The sequence below is a fragment of the Mytilus trossulus genome, unplaced genomic scaffold (genome assembly GCF_036588685.1).
Source record: "Mytilus trossulus isolate FHL-02 unplaced genomic scaffold, PNRI_Mtr1.1.1.hap1 h1tg000138l__unscaffolded, whole genome shotgun sequence".
NCBI classification, from domain to species: domain Eukaryota; kingdom Metazoa; phylum Mollusca; class Bivalvia; order Mytilida; family Mytilidae; genus Mytilus; species Mytilus trossulus.
The window spans coordinates 1,954,423-1,967,188 of NW_026963302.1; the positions used below are offsets into that span (position 1 = coordinate 1,954,423).

The 12,766-nt window shown below is 30.7% G+C and overlaps 1 protein-coding gene across 1 annotated transcript in view; it reads left to right on the forward strand.

Moving 5' to 3' along the window:
- The window catches only part of LOC134700340 (adhesion G protein-coupled receptor L3-like), a 59,298-nt gene that overhangs the window by 14,146 nt on the left and 32,386 nt on the right, over positions 1 to 12,766 (forward strand). The gene's annotated exons all lie outside the window — the stretch shown is intronic.

The window sequence follows — 12,766 nt, forward strand, 5'->3', positions numbered from 1 at the left end:
TAGTGGGTATTCCAATGAATAGTTATTGTGAACCACTACTTGTCGACTCTATATAAAGTAGAATTAATGTATAACTTTCTCAAATGCAAATACAAAAACATGATTCTTAGTGCTTTAAATTTACTTTAAGATATATTTTGTTTTATTTATGTCATTAAATGACCCCAAATTCAAAGATTCATAACATGTATATCAAAATCATACTAGTGAACTTTAGGATACTACCTTAAAGTCATAAGAAACCTCAAATAAAAAAAATTATGCATATGTTTTTTATAACTAAATGGATAGTTTTCATTATACAACTTATGTATATATACTTTTTTCTGAGGAAAATTCTTTAATTTGTCCACATTAAGAAGAAGTTTACTTATGTTTAATTGCTCCCAAGAAGCAATTCGCCGACATATTTTCCGTATGCATAGTGACCTGAGCGTAACCCTCCTCGTAAAAATCCGTTGATCGCAATACGCATGGACCTTTCATAAAAATAAACAAGTATCTGATTGTACATGTTAAACATGTTCTCAATATCCATGCTTTTTGTTATTTGTTTACTATAAGATGACAATTAGTAAACTTTGGCTTCAAACACGGCATTTAATGAGCAGCCATATCTGTTAAATCATAATTTGCAGAGAGAAAAAAAATGACGATTTTACGATATAATTTGCGTAAAAAATTAGAAAATCGTGCACAGAGGACTATTTCTTAGGTCCGAGAACACAATTAATTCGTAGTGCATTTCTTTTAGAACATAAATGAAAATAAAAAAAATCCCACCTGCGCTTTCTCAAAGAAACTTTTACAGTGTGTTGTACTACTTTTGGGACAAATTATATCAAATTTATAGAAAACTTCATCGTCTCTAACTCAAAATATGGACAATTTTATGTTTAGGGCGTCTTGAAATCTTTTGACAGCTTCCGAAGTGCTCATTTTCAACCTTTTTCAGCTGGACCAAATCACTACTTTCCTTTAAAATTCTGGACCCAAATTTTTTTACAGTGTAATTTCATCCCCCTTCTTGCAATTTGAGGCAGTGAACATGGAGAAATAAATTTGGAAGGGGTATAAAAATTAATGGCAAGTAACCCACTGTCAACACTAGGGACTATATTTGTGAACAACGAAAATCAAGGGACGACAATGGTGGTCTCGGACCTAATAGGGTAGAAAGAGTTGACAAATCTTAAAAAAACTTGGTATGAACAAAGCTTAATGTATTATAACACTGCTTACAAAGTTTCATGACAATAGGATGTACATTATAGACATTAAGTTAAGTTCTATACTCATCTTTGAGTGTAAAATTTTGACGTTAAAATTGAAAAATTTCAACTATCAACATTTGGGGCTTTAAAAATTAAAATATTGCAAAAAAATACTTTTTAAATGCCTTAACATATAACTTATCATGTACTAAAAGCAATAGAGTACTCATTTGATTTATCAGACTTGGCATAATTATTCAAAAGTCAAATTTATATGAGCCTGTGCCTAAAAATTCAGGTTTTTCAATGAAGGGGAGCCTTACATGAAGATGTAATATTTTCCAGCAATTTTTAATTTGTGAAGCTTTTTAGTTATAAATAATCCTTACATATGTATTTAAAGTACTTTAAATGGAAAGAAAAGTTACAAATAACATATCATATTAGTTTAAAAGGGTCTTAGGCCAAGTAAGACTGGAAAAAATTTAGGGTCAATTAAGGCCGTGTGCTACATATTTACATTAAAAAATGCATATTGAGGCTATAAGAAATAAAAATTTGTGTCTTTTTTATCATTTCTATACTCATGTGACATGATACAACAAATCTGAGCACAAAAAGACTCTTGCAATTAACTTTTCTTACAAGCAGTATGGGCTGAAACAAAGATTTTTGCCTTTTTAGGGAAAAACTTGCATGCAATTTATTCTCAACAGGCTTATATTTAAACCACTTGCTATCCTACAGAAGAAAAGAAATTTGTTATGAGAAATGGAACAGGTACAATAGACATTGTAAAGTGCATTTGATACAAATTTAGTGAGGTCTGTAATATGGACATCAAATTTTATATACCAAGCTCCCCACTATTGCCTTCATCCAAACAAGGCGTTAGACAAGGGTCATTTATACAACACATTTTGCACATTTTATCTGAGATAAACTTCTTTTCTGTAGATTCAGAGTTCATAAATAAGTAAAAGAAGCAGGTAAAGGCATAGAAACACAAATATTGACCCATAAAAACCTGTCAGATAGAAAGTCAGGATGCCATTTATGCATCAATATTGAAAAAAGTTATAAAATGCCTATTTTGACCATAAAATGCCAAAATTGTTAATTTTTGCAGAAATTCTATAAAATAAAAGTTTAAATCCTTTAGTTTCATGCTATTTGACAAGTTGACACCATCAAATCATTTAGGGAAGTTGCCAGAGTACAAATTCTATATTTACAGATTTCACCTCTTAGGTCCGAGAACACAATTAATTCGTAGTGCATTTCTTTTAGAACATAAATGAAAATAAAAAAAATCCCACCTGCGCTTTCTCAAAGAAACTTTTACAGTGTGTTGTACTACTTTTGGGACAAATTATATCAAATTTATAGAAAACTTCATCGTCTCTAACTCAAAATATGGACAATTTTATGTTTAGGGCGTCTTGAAATCTTTTGACAGCTTCCGAAGTGCTCATTTTCAACCTTTTTCAGCTGGACCAAATCACTACTTTCCTTTAAAATTCTGGACCCAAATTTTTTTACAGTGTAATTTCATCCCCCTTCTTGCAATTTGAGGCAGTGAACATGGAGAAATAAATTTGGAAGGGGTATAAAAATTAATGGCAAGTAACCCACTGTCAACACTAGGGACTATATTTGTGAACAACGAAAATCAAGGGACGACAATGGTGGTCTCGGACCTAATAGGGTAGAAAGAGTTGACAAATCTTAAAAAAACTTGGTATGAACAAAGCTTAATGTATTATAACACTGCTTACAAAGTTTCATGACAATAGGATGTACATTATAGACATTAAGTTAAGTTCTATACTCATCTTTGAGTGTAAAATTTTGACGTTAAAATTGAAAAATTTCAACTATCAACATTTGGGGCTTTAAAAATTAAAATATTGCAAAAAAATACTTTTTAAATGCCTTAACATATAACTTATCATGTACTAAAAGCAATAGAGTACTCATTTGATTTATCAGACTTGGCATAATTATTCAAAAGTCAAATTTATATGAGCCTGTGCCTAAAAATTCAGGTTTTTCAATGAAGGGGAGCCTTACATGAAGATGTAATATTTTCCAGCAATTTTTAATTTGTGAAGCTTTTTAGTTATAAATAATCCTTACATATGTATTTAAAGTACTTTAAATGGAAAGAAAAGTTACAAATAACATATCATATTAGTTTAAAAGGGTCTTAGGCCAAGTAAGACTGGAAAAAATTTAGGGTCAATTAAGGCCGTGTGCTACATATTTACATTAAAAAATGCATATTGAGGCTATAAGAAATAAAAATTTGTGTCTTTTTTATCATTTCTATACTCATGTGACATGATACAACAAATCTGAGCACAAAAAGACTCTTGCAATTAACTTTTCTTACAAGCAGTATGGGCTGAAACAAAGATTTTTGCCTTTTTAGGGAAAAACTTGCATGCAATTTATTCTCAACAGGCTTATATTTAAACCACTTGCTATCCTACAGAAGAAAAGAAATTTGTTATGAGAAATGGAACAGGTACAATAGACATTGTAAAGTGCATTTGATACAAATTTAGTGAGGTCTGTAATATGGACATCAAATTTTATATACCAAGCTCCCCACTATTGCCTTCATCCAAACAAGGCGTTAGACAAGGGTCATTTATACAACACATTTTGCACATTTTATCTGAGATAAACTTCTTTTCTGTAGATTCAGAGTTCATAAATAAGTAAAAGAAGCAGGTAAAGGCATAGAAACACAAATATTGACCCATAAAAACCTGTCAGATAGAAAGTCAGGATGCCATTTATGCATCAATATTGAAAAAAGTTATAAAATGCCTATTTTGACCATAAAATGCCAAAATTGTTAATTTTTGCAGAAATTCTATAAAATAAAAGTTTAAATCCTTTAGTTTCATGCTATTTGACAAGTTGACACCATCAAATCATTTAGGGAAGTTGCCAGAGTACAAATTCTATATTTACAGATTTCACCTCTTAGGTCCGAGAACACAATTAATTCGTAGTGCATTTCTTTTAGAACATAAATGAAAATAAAAAAAATCCCACCTGCGCTTTCTCAAAGAAACTTTTACAGTGTGTTGTACTACTTTTGGGACAAATTATATCAAATTTATAGAAAACTTCATCGTCTCTAACTCAAAATATGGACAATTTTATGTTTAGGGCGTCTTGAAATCTTTTGACAGCTTCCGAAGTGCTCATTTTCAACCTTTTTCAGCTGGACCAAATCACTACTTTCCTTTAAAATTCTGGACCCAAATTTTTTTACAGTGTAATTTCATCCCCCTTCTTGCAATTTGAGGCAGTGAACATGGAGAAATAAATTTGGAAGGGGTATAAAAATTAATGGCAAGTAACCCACTGTCAACACTAGGGACTATATTTGTGAACAACGAAAATCAAGGGACGACAATGGTGGTCTCGGACCTAATAGGGTAGAAAGAGTTGACAAATCTTAAAAAAACTTGGTATGAACAAAGCTTAATGTATTATAACACTGCTTACAAAGTTTCATGACAATAGGATGTACATTATAGACATTAAGTTAAGTTCTATACTCATCTTTGAGTGTAAAATTTTGACGTTAAAATTGAAAAATTTCAACTATCAACATTTGGGGCTTTAAAAATTAAAATATTGCAAAAAAATACTTTTTAAATGCCTTAACATATAACTTATCATGTACTAAAAGCAATAGAGTACTCATTTGATTTATCAGACTTGGCATAATTATTCAAAAGTCAAATTTATATGAGCCTGTGCCTAAAAATTCAGGTTTTTCAATGAAGGGGAGCCTTACATGAAGATGTAATATTTTCCAGCAATTTTTAATTTGTGAAGCTTTTTAGTTATAAATAATCCTTACATATGTATTTAAAGTACTTTAAATGGAAAGAAAAGTTACAAATAACATATCATATTAGTTTAAAAGGGTCTTAGGCCAAGTAAGACTGGAAAAAATTTAGGGTCAATTAAGGCCGTGTGCTACATATTTACATTAAAAAATGCATATTGAGGCTATAAGAAATAAAAATTTGTGTCTTTTTTATCATTTCTATACTCATGTGACATGATACAACAAATCTGAGCACAAAAAGACTCTTGCAATTAACTTTTCTTACAAGCAGTATGGGCTGAAACAAAGATTTTTGCCTTTTTAGGGAAAAACTTGCATGCAATTTATTCTCAACAGGCTTATATTTAAACCACTTGCTATCCTACAGAAGAAAAGAAATTTGTTATGAGAAATGGAACAGGTACAATAGACATTGTAAAGTGCATTTGATACAAATTTAGTGAGGTCTGTAATATGGACATCAAATTTTATATACCAAGCTCCCCACTATTGCCTTCATCCAAACAAGGCGTTAGACAAGGGTCATTTATACAACACATTTTGCACATTTTATCTGAGATAAACTTCTTTTCTGTAGATTCAGAGTTCATAAATAAGTAAAAGAAGCAGGTAAAGGCATAGAAACACAAATATTGACCCATAAAAACCTGTCAGATAGAAAGTCAGGATGCCATTTATGCATCAATATTGAAAAAAGTTATAAAATGCCTATTTTGACCATAAAATGCCAAAATTGTTAATTTTTGCAGAAATTCTATAAAATAAAAGTTTAAATCCTTTAGTTTCATGCTATTTGACAAGTTGACACCATCAAATCATTTAGGGAAGTTGCCAGAGTACAAATTCTATATTTACAGATTTCACCTCTTAGGTCCGAGAACACAATTAATTCGTAGTGCATTTCTTTTAGAACATAAATGAAAATAAAAAAAATCCCACCTGCGCTTTCTCAAAGAAACTTTTACAGTGTGTTGTACTACTTTTGGGACAAATTATATCAAATTTATAGAAAACTTCATCGTCTCTAACTCAAAATATGGACAATTTTATGTTTAGGGCGTCTTGAAATCTTTTGACAGCTTCCGAAGTGCTCATTTTCAACCTTTTTCAGCTGGACCAAATCACTACTTTCCTTTAAAATTCTGGACCCAAATTTTTTTACAGTGTAATTTCATCCCCCTTCTTGCAATTTGAGGCAGTGAACATGGAGAAATAAATTTGGAAGGGGTATAAAAATTAATGGCAAGTAACCCACTGTCAACACTAGGGACTATATTTGTGAACAACGAAAATCAAGGGACGACAATGGTGGTCTCGGACCTAATAGGGTAGAAAGAGTTGACAAATCTTAAAAAAACTTGGTATGAACAAAGCTTAATGTATTATAACACTGCTTACAAAGTTTCATGACAATAGGATGTACATTATAGACATTAAGTTAAGTTCTATACTCATCTTTGAGTGTAAAATTTTGACGTTAAAATTGAAAAATTTCAACTATCAACATTTGGGGCTTTAAAAATTAAAATATTGCAAAAAAATACTTTTTAAATGCCTTAACATATAACTTATCATGTACTAAAAGCAATAGAGTACTCATTTGATTTATCAGACTTGGCATAATTATTCAAAAGTCAAATTTATATGAGCCTGTGCCTAAAAATTCAGGTTTTTCAATGAAGGGGAGCCTTACATGAAGATGTAATATTTTCCAGCAATTTTTAATTTGTGAAGCTTTTTAGTTATAAATAATCCTTACATATGTATTTAAAGTACTTTAAATGGAAAGAAAAGTTACAAATAACATATCATATTAGTTTAAAAGGGTCTTAGGCCAAGTAAGACTGGAAAAAATTTAGGGTCAATTAAGGCCGTGTGCTACATATTTACATTAAAAAATGCATATTGAGGCTATAAGAAATAAAAATTTGTGTCTTTTTTATCATTTCTATACTCATGTGACATGATACAACAAATCTGAGCACAAAAAGACTCTTGCAATTAACTTTTCTTACAAGCAGTATGGGCTGAAACAAAGATTTTTGCCTTTTTAGGGAAAAACTTGCATGCAATTTATTCTCAACAGGCTTATATTTAAACCACTTGCTATCCTACAGAAGAAAAGAAATTTGTTATGAGAAATGGAACAGGTACAATAGACATTGTAAAGTGCATTTGATACAAATTTAGTGAGGTCTGTAATATGGACATCAAATTTTATATACCAAGCTCCCCACTATTGCCTTCATCCAAACAAGGCGTTAGACAAGGGTCATTTATACAACACATTTTGCACATTTTATCTGAGATAAACTTCTTTTCTGTAGATTCAGAGTTCATAAATAAGTAAAAGAAGCAGGTAAAGGCATAGAAACACAAATATTGACCCATAAAAACCTGTCAGATAGAAAGTCAGGATGCCATTTATGCATCAATATTGAAAAAAGTTATAAAATGCCTATTTTGACCATAAAATGCCAAAATTGTTAATTTTTGCAGAAATTCTATAAAATAAAAGTTTAAATCCTTTAGTTTCATGCTATTTGACAAGTTGACACCATCAAATCATTTAGGGAAGTTGCCAGAGTACAAATTCTATATTTACAGATTTCACCTCTTAGGTCCGAGAACACAATTAATTCGTAGTGCATTTCTTTTAGAACATAAATGAAAATAAAAAAAATCCCACCTGCGCTTTCTCAAAGAAACTTTTACAGTGTGTTGTACTACTTTTGGGACAAATTATATCAAATTTATAGAAAACTTCATCGTCTCTAACTCAAAATATGGACAATTTTATGTTTAGGGCGTCTTGAAATCTTTTGACAGCTTCCGAAGTGCTCATTTTCAACCTTTTTCAGCTGGACCAAATCACTACTTTCCTTTAAAATTCTGGACCCAAATTTTTTTACAGTGTAATTTCATCCCCCTTCTTGCAATTTGAGGCAGTGAACATGGAGAAATAAATTTGGAAGGGGTATAAAAATTAATGGCAAGTAACCCACTGTCAACACTAGGGACTATATTTGTGAACAACGAAAATCAAGGGACGACAATGGTGGTCTCGGACCTAATAGGGTAGAAAGAGTTGACAAATCTTAAAAAAACTTGGTATGAACAAAGCTTAATGTATTATAACACTGCTTACAAAGTTTCATGACAATAGGATGTACATTATAGACATTAAGTTAAGTTCTATACTCATCTTTGAGTGTAAAATTTTGACGTTAAAATTGAAAAATTTCAACTATCAACATTTGGGGCTTTAAAAATTAAAATATTGCAAAAAAATACTTTTTAAATGCCTTAACATATAACTTATCATGTACTAAAAGCAATAGAGTACTCATTTGATTTATCAGACTTGGCATAATTATTCAAAAGTCAAATTTATATGAGCCTGTGCCTAAAAATTCAGGTTTTTCAATGAAGGGGAGCCTTACATGAAGATGTAATATTTTCCAGCAATTTTTAATTTGTGAAGCTTTTTAGTTATAAATAATCCTTACATATGTATTTAAAGTACTTTAAATGGAAAGAAAAGTTACAAATAACATATCATATTAGTTTAAAAGGGTCTTAGGCCAAGTAAGACTGGAAAAAATTTAGGGTCAATTAAGGCCGTGTGCTACATATTTACATTAAAAAATGCATATTGAGGCTATAAGAAATAAAAATTTGTGTCTTTTTTATCATTTCTATACTCATGTGACATGATACAACAAATCTGAGCACAAAAAGACTCTTGCAATTAACTTTTCTTACAAGCAGTATGGGCTGAAACAAAGATTTTTGCCTTTTTAGGGAAAAACTTGCATGCAATTTATTCTCAACAGGCTTATATTTAAACCACTTGCTATCCTACAGAAGAAAAGAAATTTGTTATGAGAAATGGAACAGGTACAATAGACATTGTAAAGTGCATTTGATACAAATTTAGTGAGGTCTGTAATATGGACATCAAATTTTATATACCAAGCTCCCCACTATTGCCTTCATCCAAACAAGGCGTTAGACAAGGGTCATTTATACAACACATTTTGCACATTTTATCTGAGATAAACTTCTTTTCTGTAGATTCAGAGTTCATAAATAAGTAAAAGAAGCAGGTAAAGGCATAGAAACACAAATATTGACCCATAAAAACCTGTCAGATAGAAAGTCAGGATGCCATTTATGCATCAATATTGAAAAAAGTTATAAAATGCCTATTTTGACCATAAAATGCCAAAATTGTTAATTTTTGCAGAAATTCTATAAAATAAAAGTTTAAATCCTTTAGTTTCATGCTATTTGACAAGTTGACACCATCAAATCATTTAGGGAAGTTGCCAGAGTACAAATTCTATATTTACAGATTTCACCTCTTAGGTCCGAGAACACAATTAATTCGTAGTGCATTTCTTTTAGAACATAAATGAAAATAAAAAAAATCCCACCTGCGCTTTCTCAAAGAAACTTTTACAGTGTGTTGTACTACTTTTGGGACAAATTATATCAAATTTATAGAAAACTTCATCGTCTCTAACTCAAAATATGGACAATTTTATGTTTAGGGCGTCTTGAAATCTTTTGACAGCTTCCGAAGTGCTCATTTTCAACCTTTTTCAGCTGGACCAAATCACTACTTTCCTTTAAAATTCTGGACCCAAATTTTTTTACAGTGTAATTTCATCCCCCTTCTTGCAATTTGAGGCAGTGAACATGGAGAAATAAATTTGGAAGGGGTATAAAAATTAATGGCAAGTAACCCACTGTCAACACTAGGGACTATATTTGTGAACAACGAAAATCAAGGGACGACAATGGTGGTCTCGGACCTAATAGGGTAGAAAGAGTTGACAAATCTTAAAAAAACTTGGTATGAACAAAGCTTAATGTATTATAACACTGCTTACAAAGTTTCATGACAATAGGATGTACATTATAGACATTAAGTTAAGTTCTATACTCATCTTTGAGTGTAAAATTTTGACGTTAAAATTGAAAAATTTCAACTATCAACATTTGGGGCTTTAAAAATTAAAATATTGCAAAAAAATACTTTTTAAATGCCTTAACATATAACTTATCATGTACTAAAAGCAATAGAGTACTCATTTGATTTATCAGACTTGGCATAATTATTCAAAAGTCAAATTTATATGAGCCTGTGCCTAAAAATTCAGGTTTTTCAATGAAGGGGAGCCTTACATGAAGATGTAATATTTTCCAGCAATTTTTAATTTGTGAAGCTTTTTAGTTATAAATAATCCTTACATATGTATTTAAAGTACTTTAAATGGAAAGAAAAGTTACAAATAACATATCATATTAGTTTAAAAGGGTCTTAGGCCAAGTAAGACTGGAAAAAATTTAGGGTCAATTAAGGCCGTGTGCTACATATTTACATTAAAAAATGCATATTGAGGCTATAAGAAATAAAAATTTGTGTCTTTTTTATCATTTCTATACTCATGTGACATGATACAACAAATCTGAGCACAAAAAGACTCTTGCAATTAACTTTTCTTACAAGCAGTATGGGCTGAAACAAAGATTTTTGCCTTTTTAGGGAAAAACTTGCATGCAATTTATTCTCAACAGGCTTATATTTAAACCACTTGCTATCCTACAGAAGAAAAGAAATTTGTTATGAGAAATGGAACAGGTACAATAGACATTGTAAAGTGCATTTGATACAAATTTAGTGAGGTCTGTAATATGGACATCAAATTTTATATACCAAGCTCCCCACTATTGCCTTCATCCAAACAAGGCGTTAGACAAGGGTCATTTATACAACACATTTTGCACATTTTATCTGAGATAAACTTCTTTTCTGTAGATTCAGAGTTCATAAATAAGTAAAAGAAGCAGGTAAAGGCATAGAAACACAAATATTGACCCATAAAAACCTGTCAGATAGAAAGTCAGGATGCCATTTATGCATCAATATTGAAAAAAGTTATAAAATGCCTATTTTGACCATAAAATGCCAAAATTGTTAATTTTTGCAGAAATTCTATAAAATAAAAGTTTAAATCCTTTAGTTTCATGCTATTTGACAAGTTGACACCATCAAATCATTTAGGGAAGTTGCCAGAGTACAAATTCTATATTTACAGATTTCACCTCTTAGGTCCGAGAACACAATTAATTCGTAGTGCATTTCTTTTAGAACATAAATGAAAATAAAAAAAATCCCACCTGCGCTTTCTCAAAGAAACTTTTACAGTGTGTTGTACTACTTTTGGGACAAATTATATCAAATTTATAGAAAACTTCATCGTCTCTAACTCAAAATATGGACAATTTTATGTTTAGGGCGTCTTGAAATCTTTTGACAGCTTCCGAAGTGCTCATTTTCAACCTTTTTCAGCTGGACCAAATCACTACTTTCCTTTAAAATTCTGGACCCAAATTTTTTTACAGTGTAATTTCATCCCCCTTCTTGCAATTTGAGGCAGTGAACATGGAGAAATAAATTTGGAAGGGGTATAAAAATTAATGGCAAGTAACCCACTGTCAACACTAGGGACTATATTTGTGAACAACGAAAATCAAGGGACGACAATGGTGGTCTCGGACCTTATATAAAATTGAGAATGGAAATATACATGCATTGGTTCAAGAATTGGATAAACATTATTTTTCACCACTCACTCGTTTCATATGACTTTAAGTAGAAGGTCTGCCTCCATATTTTCCTCGATCATGACAAAAATAGACGATTTCAAAGTAAATGATAAACATGACTATTATAACTTTCCAATATTCAACATCTCATTTTCAACGATACCTAAAAACACACTTGAAAACCTATCAAATTTCAATTCCATATCTGTCATTTAAGTTACATAATAGTGTTTTCTTCATAACATATCAATTTGAAAAGTCATATGAAGTTAAATGAGTAATGCTTAAATTGGTATTTAATTGTCTAGTCTAAAGTTTTCACTCTCTACCTCTTAAAATGTTTACTATACGTTGAAGAAACAGTCATCAAGTTGAATGACATGAAATATTAATAAAATCTTTATGCAATAATCAAATGAGGTTAATAAGATTCCAGAGGAAATAATCTGATATCAAACAATTGTTTTTATTTTCGCATGAATAACTTATTGTTCTCTAATTTAACTTCTAGAAATCATGTTCTAGAGAAAAATATATTTCTCTGAGTGTTTTAAATACTATTTTAAAGAAAACTCTGTAACATTTAATTAAGGAACCACATTGATAACCTGAAAGATGTTTCATTGTGTCGAGCCACTAGTGACATTTTTTCAGACATTTTACTTACCTGTCAAAGCACTAAAGCTCTCTTCTTTTGGGCTTCACTAGGTTCTGTCAGTTTTTGTGTTTTCTTTGAATCTTAATTTCTAGAAAGACTTGAAAATCTGTAATCTAACGTCGACTTATATTACGGGTCTATAAGTCCAGAAGAATTATTCAATTTGATGGTCGTATACGCAATTTCGGATACAAGAGGTTTTTAGTTACGCTCAGTTAATGTTTTTCCACAAACACTCAACTGTAAGATATCTATAAAAAAACACCACTTTTTTTATGAATTCTTTACACTTAATCTCTACTTGGTGATTTATTTCTGTAGATCATTATATTTATAAGAATATCAAACAATGACTTTCCTCTCATTCAGTTAATCTGACAAAATTGTCCTTTATCG